This window comes from Vipera berus, assembly GCF_964194415.1.
Source record: "Vipera berus genome assembly, chromosome: Z".
Classification (NCBI taxonomy): domain Eukaryota; kingdom Metazoa; phylum Chordata; class Lepidosauria; order Squamata; family Viperidae; genus Vipera; species Vipera berus.
In genome coordinates, this window is record NC_138205.1 from 22,035,135 (window position 1) to 22,056,224 (window position 21,090).

The following is a 21,090-nucleotide window of genomic DNA, read 5'->3' on the forward strand; positions in this document are numbered from 1 at the left end:
GGCTAGAAACTGGGAGATTGTGAATTCTAGTTGTATCTTATACATGAAGCTTTGGCCAATCACTGTCTTTCAACCACTTTCTAAATATTGCCTGAACATTACAAGGAACAAAAAATGTTTAAGATTTTGGATTATAATAAGAACAAAAGGGAACTTTCCCCCAAACCTCTGAAGTTCAACCGATGAAACCCTGAAATAAACAAATTCTCTCTTTTTGAATGATTTTGTATGACTTTCGGAAGAATATTTCCAATGATTGTGTCTCCTAAGGAACAAGTTAATACTTAATATGCATATCTATTTAATTTGTCAACTCAGTATGTGATTCATTCTGTGTTTAGACCAGCAATAGACTTAATTCATACATGGATTTTGATCCAGTCCCAAGAAAAAACCTGTTTTTTTCTTTAACATGGAAGAGGATAACTCAATCATGGTCAAAGAATGAATTACTTGTCAAGGAACAAAGCACTGTAAGATATTATAATATAACCTTTGTTGTCACTTTTTCTATGTATATACTGACACACATTAAAAATAAATTCTGATGCCCGCTCTCAAAAGAATACACACACACACACACACAGACACACACACAGACACACACACATATATACAAATATCTATCAATCTACCTCCATTTTGAATACATAGCAGAAAAAAGAGTCCTGAGAGTTAAAAAGGTTAATACTACATGGTACAAAGCTATTATAGAATCTAGTTGTTCTGCTTCAGATACCACGAAGCCTCCTCCCAAAAGATAACAAAGAAAACTGGTCATGAAGAGGATGTGCAGTGTCCCTAACAATATTGCAGACCCTGATCAAGCAGTATTTACATGCCATGTCCTGGATAGAAGGAAGTGAACTTCCAATAATCTTTCCTGCTGTCCTTATCACTCTCTGCACAGCCTTCCTGTCCAAAACAGTAATACTTCCAAACCAAACAGTAATACAAGACAGTACGACAGGATGCTTTCAATCATCCCTCTGTAGAAAGTGGTAAGGACAGGGGAAGGAAGATATGCTCTTCTCATATGACACAGAAAATGTAGGCACTGCTGTGCCCACTTCACCAGTGTTTCACTGTTGAGCAACCTAGCTAACCTACTCCTTATTTCATGTTATGTCTTATTTATGACATTTCTTGGTCTAACTTGTTAATTGACAAGCTGCAACTGGAGTTGCAGCAAGGGTTCTGAAGATTATATTGTGTTAGAAGCAACACAATAACATATCTAAGATTTTGTAAAAGGCAAGCAGGTTTCATTTTCACCACCCAGTGCCAATTTGTACAGAAAGTTTCTAGGGAACATAGAAATTCCTACCTATTTCTGGATCAGCAGCACCTGTTGGAAAAAGAAAAGACAAGTGACCTTAATTTTCCAAATAACATAAAAAACCCACAAGGGATTTTAAAAGGGGTAAAATGTAATAAGAGATTCTGGTTACTGTCCATTCTTGCGGTATTAAAACATTGATACCTCTGACAAATTATTGCAGATTGCCAATAGGTAAAAGGTGGCTGGCTAATGAGGACAAGTGGGCTAAAATGGACTCTAGTCCTACCTAATTATATTGCCCATTTCAGTATCTTTTCCTCTAACTTCAAGAAGCACTTCAAAACCAGGGGAAGAGCTGACCCTGCAGCTACTAAAGTACAAGTACTCCTCAAATTATTTCTACAATTGGGACCAGAATTTCTGTTGCTAAGCAAGGGGATTATTATGTGACTCATGTCTGATTTTACAACCTTTCTTACCATGATTGAATCACTGCAGGTGTTAAGTGGGTCACATGGTCATTAAGCAAATCCAATTCTCCCACTGATTTTGGTTGTCAGAATCTGTCTCAGAAGATCACAAATGGTGATCACATGATTCTGGTAAGCAGTGACCATCATACAGACATGCCAGTTGCCAAGTGGCCCAATTTTGATCGTCTGCGACTGTGAGGATGCTGTAACAGTTGTAACCGTGAGGACTGGTTGTAAGTCACTTTTTAAAATGTGGTTGTAACTTCAGTCAGTCACTAAACAATTATAAGTCAAAGACTACCTGCGTGTTTTCTCATTTTATTATTTTTACTTGAAGAGAGCTGTTACCATTTTTTTGAATTTTTTTTATTACTTTTTATAAGGATAAGGAGTGGGGTAAGGGGATAGGAATTTGGGTTAGGGTACAGGAAAGGTTGGGGGTGAGGGTTGGAGTTTCCCCCAATAACATTCAATATTTGGCAAACAGCATATTGTCTGGGTAAATATATATATATATAAATAAAAGTAATAAAGCTAATAATTGATAACAATGATAGGTATAATAGATACTCAAATAAATTCAAAATTGCATATTTTAATTTAATTTATTAATATTTCTATACCGCCCTTCTCCCAGAGGACTCAGGGCGGTGTACAGGGCAAGAATAAAACACAGAAATTTACAAAAACTAAAAGATAATTAAATGCATGCCCGATTAAAATACAATTGATACATAGTAAAAAACCCCGATAAAAATAATAAAAAACCCCACCAATCCCCCCTCAGGCCAGGCCGGCTTGCTCGAACAAGTATGTTTTCAGATCGCGGCGAAAGGAGCGCACATTCCTTACTCTCTAACTCGCTTATCTAGCCATTGATAGAATTTATTCCAAGTTCTATAGTAAACTGAATGCTCTTTCTCTTTAATCTCTAAAGTTAATCTATCCATTTCTGCACAATCCAATATTTTCTTGGTTAATACTTCTTCAGTTGGTAACTTTTCATTTTTCCAATATTGGGCATATATAATTCTCGCTGCTGTCAATACATGTAACATTAAGTATCCGCTCTCTTTGTCATAGCTGGGGCCTATCATTCCTAACAGAAACAATTCTGGTTTAAATTCTATTTGTTTTTTAATCATCGTCTCCAAACAAAAATGTATCTTAAGCCAAAACCTTTTATCTTTAGGACATGACCACCAGATCTGGTCTTTGGTTACATTTCCAACACACATTTGAGGTATTTTTTAAACATTTTGGCTAGTCTCACTGGTGTCATGTGCCATCTATGAAACATTTTATACAAATTTTCTTTATATGGTACAGCTTTAGTTAATCTAATATTTCTATCCCATAACTTTTCCCATTCTTTAAGCTCTATAGTATGTCCAATGTTTTTTGCCAATATTATCATTGTTTCTTTAACTTGTTCCTCTTCCATCTTTAAGTTAAGCAGAAATCTATAAAAAAATTTAATCAGCTTTTCATCTGTTTTTAGCAGTATGAGATCAAGTTCTGTCTGTTCCTTATAGAGCCCCATTGTTTTCATGTCTTTTTCATATCTTGATTGGATTTGTAGGTATGGCCACCATGATAGGTCAATACCTTGTTGTTGTAAGTCTTGTTTAGATTTCAATCTTCCTTCATTGTCCAGTAAGTCTTTATATGTTACAAGCTTATCATAGTTAATTAAATTTGGGTAAGCAAAGGCTTCCATTGTTGAAAGCAATTCAGGTATCTTAATATAATTTTTTTCTTTTACTTTTTCCCATTCCAGGAGAAGTGCATTTCTTATAGCATGGTTCTGGAGATATCTATGCGCTTTATTCTTCCCATACCACAGAAAGGCATGCCAGCCAATCTGCAGGTCATGCCCCTCTAGGTATAGTAGTCTTTTGCTTCTAAGTGTTATCCATTCTTTAATCCATGTTAAAATAGCTGCTTGGTAATATAATTTCCAGTCTGGCAGTCCGAATCCTCCCCTTTCTCTAACGTCCTGTAGCAATTTCACTTTAACTTAAAGTGAAAAAAAAGCCGTTATCATTTTTTGTTGGTTGATGGCTTTCCACAGTGGGTCAGGGGAGATTCTGTATGGTTCAGCTTTACAGTATAGTGTTTTACGTTTTGTTAGATGGCAAAGTGTGGACTTCCCCATGTTGGAAAATTACTGTGAATAATTTCCAGTTCACTTTGCACCCAGCACACTCTCACTTACTTCCTACCTCCTTATATGAGGAAGCACACCTGCCATTCAGATCAGCTGGCAAAAACATAGCTTAATGTTTATTAAAACATCAGCAAAAGTAAAACAAAATGGTTAACTAGGAAAATGGGACAGAGGGCAGGCTAACACACCCAGAGAAACAAACACTATCTATATATTTATATAAAAGGCCCAGAACTTTCTCAAAGCTACCCAGACCAATGGTGTGGATGATTAACATAAACAGTCCCCAAAGGAATGGCTTTGATTATTCTCAATTTAACCCTTTTACTGCAATAGATGTAGGATTAAGATGGAAAGAGGACACCAAGTGATCCTTTCTCTATTTTGCACCATGAAAGAAACAATGTGGTGGATGGAGATAATGCCTCCAATACATTATTCCTTCTCAGAGACCCAGTGAGGCCTGTGCTCAGTAATACCACAAGAGGATAGCCCTATAAGGGAGGGGAGGGCAGAATGATCAAAGCAGCACTGTGATCTTGTAACACAAGCCCTGCCCCTTTTTGTATATGCATTGTGATGTCACACAAATATACCAAAGGTTGCAACAGTATGAAACTGCTTCCAGAATAATAATAAAATTGTGAGCTCCTAAGACACTCATCCCTCACCTTCTAGCTTGGGAGGGTCCTAGCCAAAATAAGTAAACATAACAATAATCTCCAATTAATGAAGAATAAGACATAATTTTATTCTTTTTATTTTACTATTTTATTTTATTGTTAATTGTTGACAAACACATGGGAGTCCCTCAGAATTTATTTAATTCAATTTTGAATTAAATAAACAAATATATTCATTTTTATATGCAGTTTTATTTAATTTTATATATAAATATTAATTTATAAAAATTATATACATAATATATATATATAATATATATAATGATCAAAAGTGCTACAACAGTCAGAATAAATTTTGTTCAACATTGGTAGACTGATACAATTCTGAAAATATCTGATTGGGAACTTAAACTTGGAGAGTGTACAGCAGTCAAAAATCTGACAGAACATAACTAGTGGCTTAACGATTAAAGTTGCTGAGCTTGTCAACTGGAAAGCTGGCAGTCTGGATTCGAGACTCAAACGTGAGCTCCCATTAATTTCCCTTGCTCCTGCCCACCTAGCAGTTAGAAAACGTGCAAGTGTGAGTAGATAAATAGGTACCACTTCTGTGGGAAGGTAACATCGTTCTGTGTACGTCAGCATATAGAGTTTGCTGACCACACGACCACCGAAATGTCTTCAGACAATGCTGGCTCCCTCAGCTAAAAAATAGAGATGAACACTGCCCCCTAGAGTCAGACACAACTGGACAGGGAAGCCTTTACCTTTAGTCTCATAAAAAAATATTGAGAACAGAAATGGGTGGTGCATTTATATGTGACTTTGTTGGCTTAATAAAGTGACTGTCCAAATATTTATCACTCTTTCTTTCCCAGTGCAATTAAATCTAAAACCATCCGTCTTCATTCCTTTTTTCCTTGCCTGGGAAACAGTAATGGGTTTTCTACATTTCTGTTTAGAATAGATATTGTCATGATCCAGTAACCTTTCCTAACTATGGTTTAAGAGCATATGATATTTCAGTTTGGTTGAAAGTAATCAGGTCTAGATTTGGTGGGTGCATAGAGGAATTTCTAGGAAGACATGCTGTGATGAAATTGTAATGTTATTATTTTATGCATTATTAAATGTATATCCTGGTCTTTTGTTTGTAGAAGTGTTATTTATGTACATCAATAAAAGAACATGAATAAAAATATTATAACAATGATGCAATTAAAATGAAGGCCCTAAATTAAAATCAGGATCATTAAAATATTTAGGAATTAAAACCTTGTTAAAAGAGCAGGAGTGTCTGAGGTTGGGGAGTTATATAGTCAAGATTACAGGTATGGCAATATAATCAAAAGCCCATTCATTTTTTTAAAAAAAATACACATCAAGACATGGCTTCAATTGCACAGTTGCAGTTACCAACTTGAGTTTGTGATTTTTCCCCTCTGTGCATTTATTACTTATCTCACACACATTTTTATTTCCTTTGAAAGCTATGGAGGAATTAAGAGGGGGGATTTACATACCCTTAAATATGCCTTCCCCCACATACCTCCCCCACATATTCTCTCACCTTGCAATCTAGTCAGATGAAGAAACCAGACAATGAGTAAAATGGGTGAAAAAGTCATAGCTGCCTTCTGTTGTGATCTGAAAGGCCTCCAAACAAGTTCAGCTCCAGTCAGTTTGGGACAACAGTTGTACTGCTTCAATCTCAATCTTTTGGTATTGGTTTAGTAAACTGTAACACAGAGAGTAAAGGCATAAAAAACTAGAAATGTCAGTCCTTTACAGCCTCTAGATCAAGGCATGGACTCTAAGAGGCAATCTGGTAATATCTGTGTGACAGCAGTGGGTACAATACAACCAAAACGAGTAGTCTGTCAGGTGTGAAAGACCAGGTTCACATATGAAGATTCAATTAAATTGATTTATTGCTAAAAGCCTAGGCACAGAAATCTTCTCAATTAATGGTCAGCACCTGATTAGAGTTAAATAAGAGACAGTGGCACTCAAGGGGGTGGTAGTGGACTTTGTGGCTATGTAGGGATTCTAGGCTAATATCTCTTTTCACCCCTCCCCCAGGCTCCATCATTCCTTCTCCTATATAATTAGAACCAATTATGGTGAAGTTTGTAAAGTGGCTTTAAATCTATATGGACCTAGGCTGCAGGGCATCTGAATGGCAAATCCCAAATCATTTTTTACGTTCTGGAGCTGTCTTTTCAATCACACAAGTGCTAGTCTCTCACATCAAATTGGATACCCATGGCAGGAACACAATAGGAAAAAGGACAATCATCTTAGAGATTTAGTTTCCATTAGATTTATATGTACAGGGAACATATTTCTTGGAAGAAACAAAGGGCAACCTGAAAATCTGACATATATGAAGAGGTTCATGAGGATTAAAAAATGTATATAACTTTGCTTCAGAAAAGAAAAATTCAAAAGCAAAACCAAGGAAATAAATAATTAGATGAAATAAATTTGAAGACAGCTATCTGAAATGAAGAACAGAGCTTTATAAAAAGGACATATGGTTCCTGTATTTATATCCTACTTTTTCCTCTAAGAGCTCAAGTGATAGAGCTTGCCATCCTTAAATCAATTTCTTTCCATTAAAATTTAGGAAAGCTGTTGCTTTCAGATTAATCTGGATTTCTCCAGAGCTACTATATCACACAGGATCTCAAATAGATGTCCTTTACTTTAATTTTAATGATATGATAAGGCTGGTAGTAGTTACCACCACTATTCAGTACTCTTCCAACTTTGCTTTCTGCATCTCACTGATGGTTAATCAACCTTTGCTTAAATGAATCCAGCAAAAAACAGCTCCTGACTCCTGAGGCTGTCTTAGCATTGAACAGCTCAGCCATTAAAACCTTTTCCAAAGATATAGCTGAAAACCTAATTTCTTATCATTTTTATCTTCTGGTTCCAAATTCTACCCTCTGGAGCAACAGCAAACAACTTTGTTCCACTTTCTTCTACATGAAAACTTTTCAGTTATTTGATGACCACTTCCATGGAACCTGTTCATTTTGTTCTTTCAATATCCAGGACTTTTGATTTTTCTCATCAACCATTGGTGTCTCAGGATAAAGCTTATATTATCTAAGTCCCTGATTTGTTAACTAAATGGCTGCGTTGGAACAAAATATATAGCTGAATTACTGAATTAATTCATTTTCAGGATTCTCACAACATCTTGTTTGTATATTGGCAAGATGTATATCACTAGATTAGTAAAGGGTCTAAGTCTGCTGGTCAAAATTAACCAACAACCAATTTTGGGAGGAAAAGGGGGGTATATTTTCAGAAGATGATCTCTTTCTTTTGTAACCTACCTCATTTTTCAATGATTTATTTTTCCTTTAATTTTTTTTTTGGAATCAGAAACATGTACTATACACCCCCATACACAAAGATAGAATGATGGTTAAATATAATCCTCTTTCTGGAAGACATTTTTTACTCCTTTGTTTAGCTAGTCCCTCTTGAACTGATGTCACTTGGAAGGATTAATTCACATGCTAAAGCTACTTCTAAAAGAAGAAAATCAAAGGTCTCCGATCTAATGACCATTTTGCTTCTTTGGACCTCTCACTATTCTCTAGCACTGTCACTCTCCAGATATATCAATGCTCCTTCTTACCTGCTTCTTACAGGATCTGGTGGAAATGAATATTCCCAGTGATTTGCCCTGGGTTATAAAGACCCAGTATTGTCAGTACATACCAAAACTTAACAATAGCATTACACGTTACTCATCCTGAAACACTACCTCCCTGTTTTGAACAATAAGATAACATATTTTGATATTGTTCAACTGGCTCAACATTATAGATTAGTTCTTTACAGCTGAATTAATGTGCTATCCACCATTTCTTGACTTGACAGAAAAATATGCAGGCATAAACTATGCTGCCCTGATGGCTGAAACCTATTCTGCTTTAGAACTGTGACAAATTAAGGAAAATCCTGTTGACGGAACAGCTAAAGATCTTTTGAGAAGAAGAAAGTCATAACTACTGACAGAAAACATCTTTTTCTTTACACTAACCCTGATATTGTTCAACTGGCTCAACATTATAGATTAGTTCTTTACAGCTGAATTAATGTGCTATCCACCATTTCTTGACTTGACAGAAAAATATGCAGGCATAAACTATGCTGCCCTGATGGCTGAAACCTATTCTGCTTTAGAACTGTGACAAATTAAGGAAAATCCTGTTGACGGAACAGCTAAAGATCTTTTGAGAAGAAGAAAGTCATAACTACTGACAGAAAACATCTTTTTCTTTACACTAACCCTGACTTTAATATATGGTAGCATGATATCTGTAGAACTCCGACCTAGGAAGAATCATGAAATAAGGGTTTATTAAAATTATAGCTTCCTCCTTTAGCTTTCCCTCACTTTGAGAAGGGAAATAAAGTTAATATGGTTAATTGACATGAGAAATTATATGGGTTGAAAAGATTTGCTCATTAATGTTTCTTAAACATTTGATATGACTATAAATAAATGTTAGATTAGGATTAGGAAGAATATAAAAGAACTCTTGTTGAAGCCAGTTTAGCTCTCTGAACTTTTGCTTATGATTCAGATGGTTTAAATAGATGCTTTTTTCCTGCTTAAGATTCAGAAAATCCTGACTTCCGGATGGCAAGGCGTCGCCAGAGGCAGCCATTCTTAGGCTGTCAGCCCCGTGGCTCCGTAGAGCCGCCGAAAACAGCGCCGATCAGATGTTTCGGCGGCTCGGAAGCCCACTCCTTGGGAGAAGAGGAGGGGGCGAGCGCTCAGGTAGGGGTAGAGCTCTCTGGGGCCGCCAGAACTTAAAGTTTTGGCGGCTGAAGGATTTAGCCCCCCTGCAGCCTGGGCATGCTCCGGACCGCGAGGCGCTTCTGCTCCAGGCTTTTTGGAGCAGAACAGGGCGTCCGCAACCATCCCTGCTAGCAAGAAAGAACTTTGGAGAACGAGGACGCAGGCAGAGTGATACAGGAGATTTAGGTGAAAATGGTCTTTTGATCTTTAACTCAATGGACTTTGCTGAGCTTGAAATTGGAAGTGCGTAGCAGACAATAGTGGGTGAAAATGGTGGCTATATTTTCTAAAGTCCCTGCTCTGGTGCAGCAGTCTTCGTTGCAAGCCTTATTGCCCCCTGCACCCGTATTTGCATCAGCCCTTACAGTTAAAGATTTGCAGAATGTGATGCAAGAGATTATGGAAAAGCAATTGCAACAATTTGTTGAAATAATGGATAAAAAGCTGGAGGAGAAGTTAACAGAAAAACTAGCTGAGGTTATGGATGGAAAGATTACAGAGAAACTAACAGAAATAAGAGCAGACATTTTATCTGCATTTCAAGGCATGGCTATATGTATTGAGAATTTGGATGAAAGAGTGGAAGATCTCAGTCAAAATAATACTAGACTAGAAGTAAAAATGACAGAAACTGAAAATGTGGTAGAGAAAATTGATTGTGATTTGACCTCGGTATAGTATCATCAGATGGAGTTTGCTGTAAGGATTAGAGGCTTAAAAGAAAATCCTAAAGAAAATTTGAAGAAAATAGTTTCTGAGGCTCTGGAAGGGGTGCTGGGGCAACCAGCAGATGAAATAATGGAAGATATAGACAAAATTTTCCGTGTTAATTCGTGGATTGCAAGACAAAGGAAACTACCCAGAGATGTGGTGGTTTATTTTACAAAGAGAGTGATTAGAAATGAGGTTATTCAAGCCTCCTACAATACTGATTTTGTAATTGCTGAGCAAGAAGTCTTGATTTTAAAAGAGATCCCTCCAAGAATTTTAAGAAGAAGGAAGGAATTTGCTTTTTTGATACAGGAATTGAGACGACGTGATATCAAGTTCAGATGGGAGATACCAGTGGGTATGGTGGTGACCTATGAAGGTATGAGGCATCGTCTTACTACGGTGATTCAGGCACGTGATTTTTACAGTAATGTTTTAAAAGCAGCCCCCATACCACTTCTGGAATCTACAAAGAAGAAAGGTGAGAGAGAGTCTCAAGGACACAGAGAGAATCTACAAGGTGCTGAAGGAACAATGCAGACAGATGAGAAAGTTACAGGAGTGGATCAAATTTCAGTGTCACTGGAGGAGGCTAGAAATTGGAGGAGGCATGCTGCTTCTAGACGAATGAGACGAGCCTGAAGATTTAGTTGCAGAACTGAAGGAGATAATAATGCAATAAGGATTATAAAAGGTGGTTTTAGAAGAGTAAACGGGAATTGAAATTGTTAAAAGGGTTAAATATTTGGGGATATATTTTTCAACCTCAAATGTAGAGTTATATAAAATAATTATGTTTTGTAATATTTTATGTTGTTTTAATTTTAAGATAATTATGAAAACTTAATTGGGAAGAATTGTAGTAGTGCTTACTGAAATTTTGAAGGTTATGATTTGCTATTTGGTTGGTATGTATATCTATTGTGTGATAAGAAGGTGGATAATGTGTTTAAGGTATATATTTTGTGACATGCTCTGTTGCAAGTTTTGGAAAAAGTATAGATGAAAGTTAAGTTGTAAGCTACTTTTATGGGCAATAATGAAACGTAATAGAAAATATAAAAATGATGTGATTACATATAATTTTTTTTTTTAAGTTTGGAAAGTAATGTATGGTACTTGAAGCTGTATAATATATTAAGAGAAGGAAAGATTGCATAAACTTGGTTTTAGTATGGAAAATTAAAGACCAGTTGGAAAGAAGAATAGAAAATTGGTTTTTTAATGATTGATGTAAACTTGTTTTGTCTGTAATTGTTTTTATTGGGTATTTTTATTGACACTATTGTTGTGGATATCAAGCGGATGTTGAATTTAACTACGGTAGTAAGACTTTTAGTAAAAAGGAAGAATTGCCGATTATAGAAGAATGGACTGTAAAGTTCCCAACTTGGAGGATATGGCAAAGACTTTAGTGTACTTGAAAGACTATTTGCAACAGAGAGATACTATGGAGTAAATATGGGACTAAAAAGTATTATCCAGCATTTGAATAATTATTGATGTGATATTTATACTGTTTGGAGTTAATTTATATGAGTTAAAGTGCGATAGTTTTAATAGTTTATGATTGTTTGCATAAGGTAGATTATGATTGTTTGTATTCTTATATCCTGTACTTAGCTCTGGGAAGTCGGGGAGGGGGGAGGGGGAAGGGAGGGAGGGGCTGGGGAGGGTTGGGGAGTGGGAAGGGGGTGGGAGGGGAGGGGGTTGGGAGGGGTTTTGTTTTGTTTTGTCAAAGATAAAATGTTTTGTAAAACTTTTCAATAAAAAAAAAGATTCAGAAAATCCTATTAAACTAATAATGTGAAAGCCTTTACATGAAATGTGTTAGTTATGTGAATTCTTTGCCATGCTAAACTAACATTAGAATTTTTGGATATTATTTTTGTCTGTAAAAGAAAAACATACTTTTTCCCTCAGAGACTGATTTTTAAAAAAATGCTATGTATTTAAGATTCCAGAGAGTCATGATCTCAGGGAAGATAATATGCTTTTAAGCATTAAGTATTTTGTTGAATTAATTGCCAAAGTAAAACAAAAACACATAAGCAGAATTTTTAATACAGAGGGGTCACTCATAGGACCTGGTTACTCTAGACTACAAAGTAAAGAAGAAATGAATTTCAGAAAAGAGTAACAAACCAGTTCTCTATAGTTGCCAAGAAAACTACACCCAGATCTGTCCATAAAATCACAAAGATTACACTCAACTTAAAGGAGATTTTACTTTGTTCACATGAATTAAAATTAAACAGAGAATAGTGAACTGGTTTGAATTCAACTCACACATTACTACATGAAGAAATGCCTTCTCTCATTTGCATCTACTGTGACCTCCTCCATATTTCCTTAACCCAGAGGCAGATGAAGTAGGTCTCTACTAGGGAGAGAGCTTTTTCTATGGTTGCACTCTAATTATGGAATTTCCAAAGAGGATCAAAGAACCCATTTTAGCATTTTTAAACAAAAGACCTTTTTATTTCCCCATATTTTCTTGCAGAGAAGCTGGAACAGATTGCATGGTGTTTGGTGGGAACCAGACCCAGGATCTTGTGGAAGGAGAAGTTTAGTAAGGTTATAATTTTGCAGTATGAGTCCCCTGGCAAGAGACAAAGGTTCCAATCAATGTGAAATAAAGATGTAGTTCTCTGAAGAAGACTCTAATGTTGTGGAAAAACCCAGTGAAAAAGACAAGAGACGGCAACACAAAACAATAATTCTTACTTTAAGATTCAGAGGTTTATTTTGCTAATAATTTGGAGCATAGCAAACATAATAACACAACATCACTCACATTATAGTTAACTCATTGCAATGAGGTCCAGTGACATAGCAAGTTCAGCAAGGACAGCTATAGTCCAGTGGTCATGAGCTGATCTTGAGCTCTATCTTTTATACCCTTTTCCTAACGGCCACCCACAGATGAACATTTATTTTATTTATTTTATTTATTTTAATTCCATTTATATCCCGCCCTTCTCCGAAGACTCAGGGCGGCTTACAAGCTTAGCAGTAGCCTTCATTATCTTGCAACATTAACAAAATCAGTTCCTTGTTCCTTCTTGCTGATCATTACTTTCCACATACACCTGTGTACATTTTAAACCTTCATCCATCTACTTTCAGTTCCCTATTTCCCATGGTTACAATGTTCTTGTTCCAAATATACTTATAAAACTATCTACTTTGCAAAATCATATTACGCAAATTGCAACAGCAGATTACAGATAGTTCTCTTATATTATGTAACCACCCTAGTTAGAGACTTTGATTCAGGTCTTCTTTGTGGGGCCTTCTTTATGTTACTTAGGCCTTATTAAATCTAATGAATTGATGGGCTATATTTTCTGTCTCCCACACTAATGATGGGAAAATTAAAAGGAAAGAGAAGAAGAGGATAACTAGTAGTAAGGTGATGCATTTAGTTACAATTGTAATGGGTGTTGATAGACTTGGAAGACCAGATTAGGGATAGATTGTTATGGAGAAAATCTTTGTATATAGTTGGCTAAGAATTGACAATGACTTAGTGGCACATAATCAATAAGATGTAGGATTCCTAAATACACAGGAGTAGGCCCTTAGTATTTAAAAATGGGACATTGAGAAATCTTTATGTTTCTTGGTATACTACAACAAGAATACTATAACCTCTGAACTCCTTCCATGAGGGTCAGTCCTGATTTTTATCTGCCTTTAGGTAAAGTCAGCTTCTTGGATCTGTCTGTGACCTTGAGTGCCTTTCTACTGTATATACGATTGATCCTTTTCAATGACTGGAATTTCTGAATGTTAATGAAGAGACTGGGCTCAGGGCCAGGAAAGGAATTGCTGCTTCTGATGTCAACTCCAAAGAACCGTGAGTATGAGTGATGCTTCAGTCATTTGTCATGCTGATTTTGTTTTTCTATGGTTGATCATTGCACAATTTTTTGCATATCTTTAAATAAAACATGAAACAAAACTCAAATGAAGTAAAACATATTTATAAAAAAAATCAGGTGATCCTCAGAGCAATTTTAAATGTTTTAATCATTTGCACCTGATCTGATGCACCTATTTCTAATTTTAGATATTTGAGGGAGTGGTATATTTAGGAGTGTACTTACTTTTAAACATTTCCATTTGCAAATTTGCAATTTGCATTTTTATTCAGTTAAATTATATAATGGACTACAATAATGAAAACAGTGCATCGTATGTGTTATATTCCCCTTATCTGTTTTTATTGTTAAAATGAAAATCAATATCTTTGTGTTGAAATATTTTGAAAAAGTTAAAAAAAATCAATGAAGGGAATGGGAACCAATGTGTCTAGATGTACAAAAGGTGGATGGATGGTGAGATCCTTGTTGGCTCTCCAGATAGACTAATGGAAATTTGGCCCTTTCAGAGTTTTGACTTTTATGCAGACTGTATCGCTGGGTAATCTTGAATTTCTGTTGAGAAATTCTGTGATGTTACATAAATCATCTTTAAATATATCATCCCAGCAACAGCATTAATTAAACCCTTCTTCTGTATCTTCATGTCTGTACCATTCTGTTTTTTAAATTAACTGACAGACTGACAGACTGACTGACTGACTAACTAACTAACTAACTAACTAACTAACTAATAAGCTAACCATCCATCCATCCATCCATCCATCCATCCATCCATCCATCCAACCAACCAACCAACCAACCAACCAACCAACCAACCAGCCAACCAACCAACCAACCAACCAACCAACCAACCAACCATCCATCCATCCATCCATCCATCCATCCATCCATCCATCCATCCATCCATCCATCCATCCATCCATCCAACCAACCAACCAACCAACCAACCAGCCAACCAACCATCACAAATTGTGATGTTTAACATGAGAAAGTCTATTCCTCTCTCCCCTCCATTTTGTTTAAACATCATTTGCTCTGAATTGCTGTACTGTATTCATTTTCTTTTTAAAAATTCCATTGGCACCAACTGAGTTTTTAAAAATCTCTTTTGTATGGATTGTTCCTGGATTTTTTGACACAAGGGCCTGGATTCTGCCCACTGAAAATGCATAGTAGTCTCTGTTTGGACAAGGTCATCATGCGCTTCCCCTGTAGCAAATTTAGGCAACATCATTTTTAATTTCAAATAATTTTATTACATTTTACAAAGCATACACAGAAAAACAATATGAACTATTAATCAAAAAAGCGATAAAGAATAAAAAAAAGAATAGGGATAGAAATATGAAAAAATATGTAACAAAAGAAAGGAAAACACAAAGATATACAAAGAATCATCCAACTTCTTTTTCTGTGGATAAAAAGAGCACTTATACTTAGTTTAAGACTGTAATAAAATGTCCATTTCTCCCCCCCAAAAAAAGGAATAATAAAAATATTCTTTTTTTCTTTTTAAATTTTAACATTCATCAAATCCATATATTCAAATTTGATTTTTCTCTACTTCCTGCAAAAAGTCTGTAAAGGGCTTCCAATTATAGATGAAGTTTTCAACGATTTTTCTCTCCCAAGGGCCATTAACTTAGGCATCATTGCCAGTTCTGTCATCTTTATTAATCATTCCTCTATTGTGGGTATCTGAGCGTATAAAACTCATGCTGCTGTTATCATATATAACAATAAAACAAATGATTTTTTCCACTGTTTCATCCATCAATCCTAACAAAAAAGTTTCTGGTCTAAATTAATTTTTTAAATTTTTTGAATTACATTACTAATTTTGCTCCAATATATTTTAACTCTTTTACAAGTCTGCCAAAGGTAGACTAAAAGATAATTTGATATTTGAGTCTTGCATTTCCAGCAATTATTTGGGGATCCTTTATACATTTTAGCAAATTTATTTGGGGATAAATACTATCTATATGTAAGGGACGCGGTGGCTCAGTGAGTTAGGATGCTGAGCTTGTTGACCAGATGGTCGGCAGTTTGGCGGGTCAAATCCCGAGTGCTGTGTAACAGAGTGAGCGCCTGTTACTCGTCCCAGCTTCTGCCAACCTAGCAGTTCGAAAGCATGTAAAAATGCAAGTAGAAAAATAGGGACCACTATTTTGAAAATTCAAAAAAAAATCTGAAAAGAATCTAAAAAGAAGTGGAGAGTAGGAACATTAGATAGAAATAGGGCAGCTGAAAAGTTAATATATGGCAAACTAAATCTGTCACAATACAAAACACTCTTGAATAATGAGCTAGATGCTTGTTAAGACTAGTATAGCACAGCCCATCATCTGATGGATTTTAAGTGCACGGTTAATATGTGCAGGCCACAGGAAGGTGTAGAATTGTCCCATGCAAACTGTGTATTTATGCAATAATGGTGAGATGAGGCTAGGATGAATGTGTTGGTAATGCAAGCACTGGAGTAGTCTGTTATTTCTTTTGTTCAGAGTCACAGGTGCATTGTCTCTCCCTGTGGAGAATTTTCCTGTATCAGCCTTCAAGGGGAGGGCATGAAACGTACCAGAGTAAATGTGGTTAGGCACTTTCAAGATTAGTTAAGTACTGTATGTCATGGGTGAGATTGGTAACTGTTGGATTCACTGGCAATAAATGTGGGGATTCTCTTTTTTTCCAAGGAGGCTAAGATCTAGATATTTTTGGAACTTTCTGGAGGCTTTCAACAGATTTCTAGGGTCACTGTTGGTACTTCCTACTGGAACTACATTTTGTTTATATACATTTTTGTATACATTGCAGAATATTCAGATTTACCTTAATCGAATTTGAATGTGAATCACTACCAAAACAACAACAACAACAACAAACAAACCAAAGAGCCCTGACAAAGTCCAATTCAGATTTTGGGAATACTGAACTGAGTTCAGAACTAATTCAGGAAAAATAGGTTTATCAAAATCTCTGACTTAACTCCAGAGGGTTTTTTTTAAATGTTTGGAGGTGTTTGGTTTCAAATCACTTTGGGGATTAAATTGGTAAACCTGAAAGGAAATTGTATTATCTGAATTTTCTCTAATTCTGTGTCCATATGCATGTGAATATGGAGAGGTCCTGCCCAGAACTCTGATTGGACATTTAGCTAATGAGGACTTCCACGTAGGTACCGGCTTCTAATTGGCCATCTGGAGCAGGGTTTCTCAACCTTAGCATCTTTAGGATGCATGGATGTCAACTCTTGGAGTCCCCCAGCCAATGTGCCCCTGCCTCTGCATGAGTGAGATGCCCTCCAATTGCTCTTTAACAGAAATCATTGCATTTTCACCTTCCTGTCAGGAATCACAAATGCTACTCTGAGACAATGTCACAGGCAACAACTACTTGAAAAATGTACTAAGTGAAAGCTCCCTTCATAATTTAAACCATGCCAGTGTGATATGCTGCATGCTGGGTACCTCAAAAGCAGAGAGGATGCCGAAAGGTTGGAGGTTCTTCAAACTGTTTTATTTTTTATTTCTTAAACCAGAGGTGCTCAACCTTTTGGGCACCAGGGACCGGTTCTGTGGTTTTTCCGACGTTTTTCCACAGACTGGAAGAGGTGTGGTTTTGTGTGCTGCCTGCATCCCTCAGATAGGGTTTTGCTTGTTTGTGTGGACTGGTTGCTGATATGCCATGGCCCAGTACTGGTTCATGGACCAGGGGTTGGGGACCCCTGTCTTAAACAAACAAATTCAAACAATTCAAATGGAAAGTTAAAAGCATCAATGAAAGCATATACTGCCACATGTACAAAACATGTGAGATAAAATAATAAAATAAATAGGAAGAAAACATAACAGAGAATAAAAAAGTAGTATAATATTAAAGAGAGGGACGTGGTGGCTCAGTGGGTTAGGATGTTGAGCTTGTCGATCAGAAGGTCTGCAGTTTGGTGGGTTGAATCCCGAGTGCCACATAACAGAGTGAGTGCCTGTTACTTGTTCCAGCTTCTGCCAACCTAGCAGTTCGAAAGCACATAAAAAGGCAAGTAGAAAAATAGGGACCACTACGGTGGGAAGGTAACAGCGTTCCGTGTGCCTTTGGCGTCTAGTCACGCCGGCCACATGACCACGGAGATGTCCTCGGACAAACGCTGGCTCTTCGGCTTTGAAACGGAGATGAGCACCAGCCCCTAGAGTTGGAAATGACTAGCACGCATGTGCGGGAGAACCTTTACCTTTACCTTTATAATATTAAAAAATGCCACAGCAGAATTAATACACCATTTAAAGATCTGGGGGCAGTAAAGTGCCTTTACCTGTTCTTGAGCAAGCCAGAATAGTGGTGCAGAAGAGTATATTCTATCTCAGTGTTTCTCTCTCTCTTTTTTACATCATTTTTTAAACTGCATTTCATAATATAAAATAAAGGTAAAGGTAAAGGTTCCCCCGCACGTGCGTGCTAGTCGTTTCCGACTCTAGGGGCCGGTGCTCATCTCCGTTTCAAAGCCAAAGAGCCAGCGCTTGTCCGAGGACGTCTCCGTGGTCATGTGGCCGGCATGACTAGATGCCAAAGGCACACGGAACGCTGTTACCTTCCCACCAGAGTGGTCCCTATTTTTCTACTTGCATTTTTACGTGCTTTCGAACTGCTAGGTTGGCAGAAGCTGGGACAAGTAACAGGCGCTCACTCTGTTATGCAGGAGATGGGGAAGGGAAAAGGAGAAAAGAAAAGTGTAAGCAGGGAAAAAAGTATTAACTTCCAAATTTTTTCACTGCAGGAGAAAAGATAGTATTGTGCCAGCCTCAACTTTTCACTTTTACATACTTAGTATATAAGCCATTTCTATAACAATAGACTTACCTAATCAGCAAATCCTAAGTTGAACTTTTATTTCTTTCTGTCTTGAGCACAAAGTCTAGAAGTGTTTTCAAATACAAACAAAACTAGATGTATTCTTTCAATTGATTTCAATGATCCAAGCAGTTAATTTGGCCATCTTGGTAATGTAAATTTGTATAACTTGTATCAGTTGTTTGGACTGGTCAGAAAACAACAGACTTTGTTGTTTCTGCCAAAAGTCTGAGCTAAAATTTAGTTAAGCAAAGAAGGCAATTCAATCAAAGGAACACCCAAATGTTCCTTAAACATTGCACAATTAGGACTGGAAATGATTGTGGTTGACATTTGAACTAAATGTACAGATCCTTCTGTAGGATGTCTTATCAATTAGCTGCCACTGACATACAAAGGACATTTATATGGTGAAAACAGTAGTTTCTTCTGCTGAAGAAACATGCTCTTGTCATTACATAAATGTGACAATCCCATAAAATGAAGTGGATTACAAACACATTTATATACATACCTATGGAAATGTGGATATGCCTAAAAATGAAATAAAAACACACACAACTGTTTGGACTTTGTTGTGAAGTGTGATGATTGGGCAGGATAGATGCATATGTTTTGTTGGTCATTAGGTGTTTCTGTTCTTGACCATGTCAGCAATGACACAGTATGGCAGCAAACGGGCATTGTGCCAATACGGAAGCAAATATACATGTCCCAGGATAATGTTGCAGGATTAAATTTGGGTTGGTCACTGGGACCAGAGATTTAGTCATCTGAGCTTTTGGACTAGGCCAATACTTGAGAAAATGTGGAAGAAACACCTACAGTGATATGGCCATGTCCAATGAGCAGCACCATGTCCTACACACCAGTGCCTGCCTTTCTTTCCACTTTAACACAGATTGTAAGCGTCCAATGGAAGACCAAAGTAAAAATGGCAAGACACAATAAATGCAGATATGCAAATTGCCCAGTTGGACACAGATGCTCCGTTTGATCGTGCAAGATGGCGTTCGTCAACCCGAAAGGCAGACCCTGCACCTGCGGGAATAACGCTAGGAAGATAATGATGATGATGATGATGATGATGATTAGGCGGGATAGATTGTAGAAAGAAAGGTAATATAAGTAGAGAGGTTAAAATATATTTGTATTTATAACTGCTGTATTTTTCACTGCTGTGAAAAATACCAGCAGCTTTTTACTTTTCTCCTCTTTTCCATTTTCCCTTAACCTTTTCTCCTTTTCTTGCACCTCTTGCATTTTCTCTGATTCCTTTCGTATTTTCTATTAGTTTGTGTTAACTTTATCTTCTGGCTTAAAGTTTTAATAAAATTACACACACACACATACACACATCCATACAGATGCATAAATAAATGTGGATATGGTCCCATTAATATGTTTATCACCTTTGAGCTGCAAAACAGCTAATTACTATACAGAATCTGGCTGCAAATTAAATCCAGTACTGTGAAAGGATAAAATCATTAAAAAAAACCAGTTATGATCAACTGGCAGATGCAAAACGAGTTAAATTAAATCCAGTACTGTGAAAGGATAAAATCATTAAAAAAACCAGTTATGATCAACTGGCAGATGCAAAACGAGTTATTGTATTTAAGCTGAACATAAGATTCATGAGTTCTTTTAATGACCTGGCAGCTCCCAGCTTCTACTCAGTCCAAGTCTAGTCATGCCATTTATACAAAAACCTCCAATACATTGGCTCTGGAGTCTGCTTTGAAGATGGTTCCTGTACGACTGAAATGGAAATACTAATACTACTAATATTAATTCAAACAAGAACATCTGCCTATCCCAGATCCTTGGGAAGGACTCAACAAGTGGAAAAATATGCCAAATCCAATTAAGCATCAGGCTAATTGTACAATAATAATAATAATAATAATAATAATAATAATAATAATAATAATAATAATAATAATAATAATAATAATAATAATAATAATAATAGAAGATACAAAAATCTACTGACAATCTAAATTTCTGACTTTGCAAGAACAAAGTTGAAACTCTTTTACATTTAATATGTGAGTGTAGCAAAATCGCACAAACTGATTACAAAGCTGGACATGACCGAGTTGCTAAACTAATCCACTGGGCATTGTGTAAAAAATACGACTTGCCTGTGTCCAAAAAGTCGTGGGAACATAGGGTGGAAAAAGTTGTCGAGAATGAAAGGGTGAAGATCTTGTGGGACTTCTGAATACAGACAGATCGCCATTTGGAACACAACAC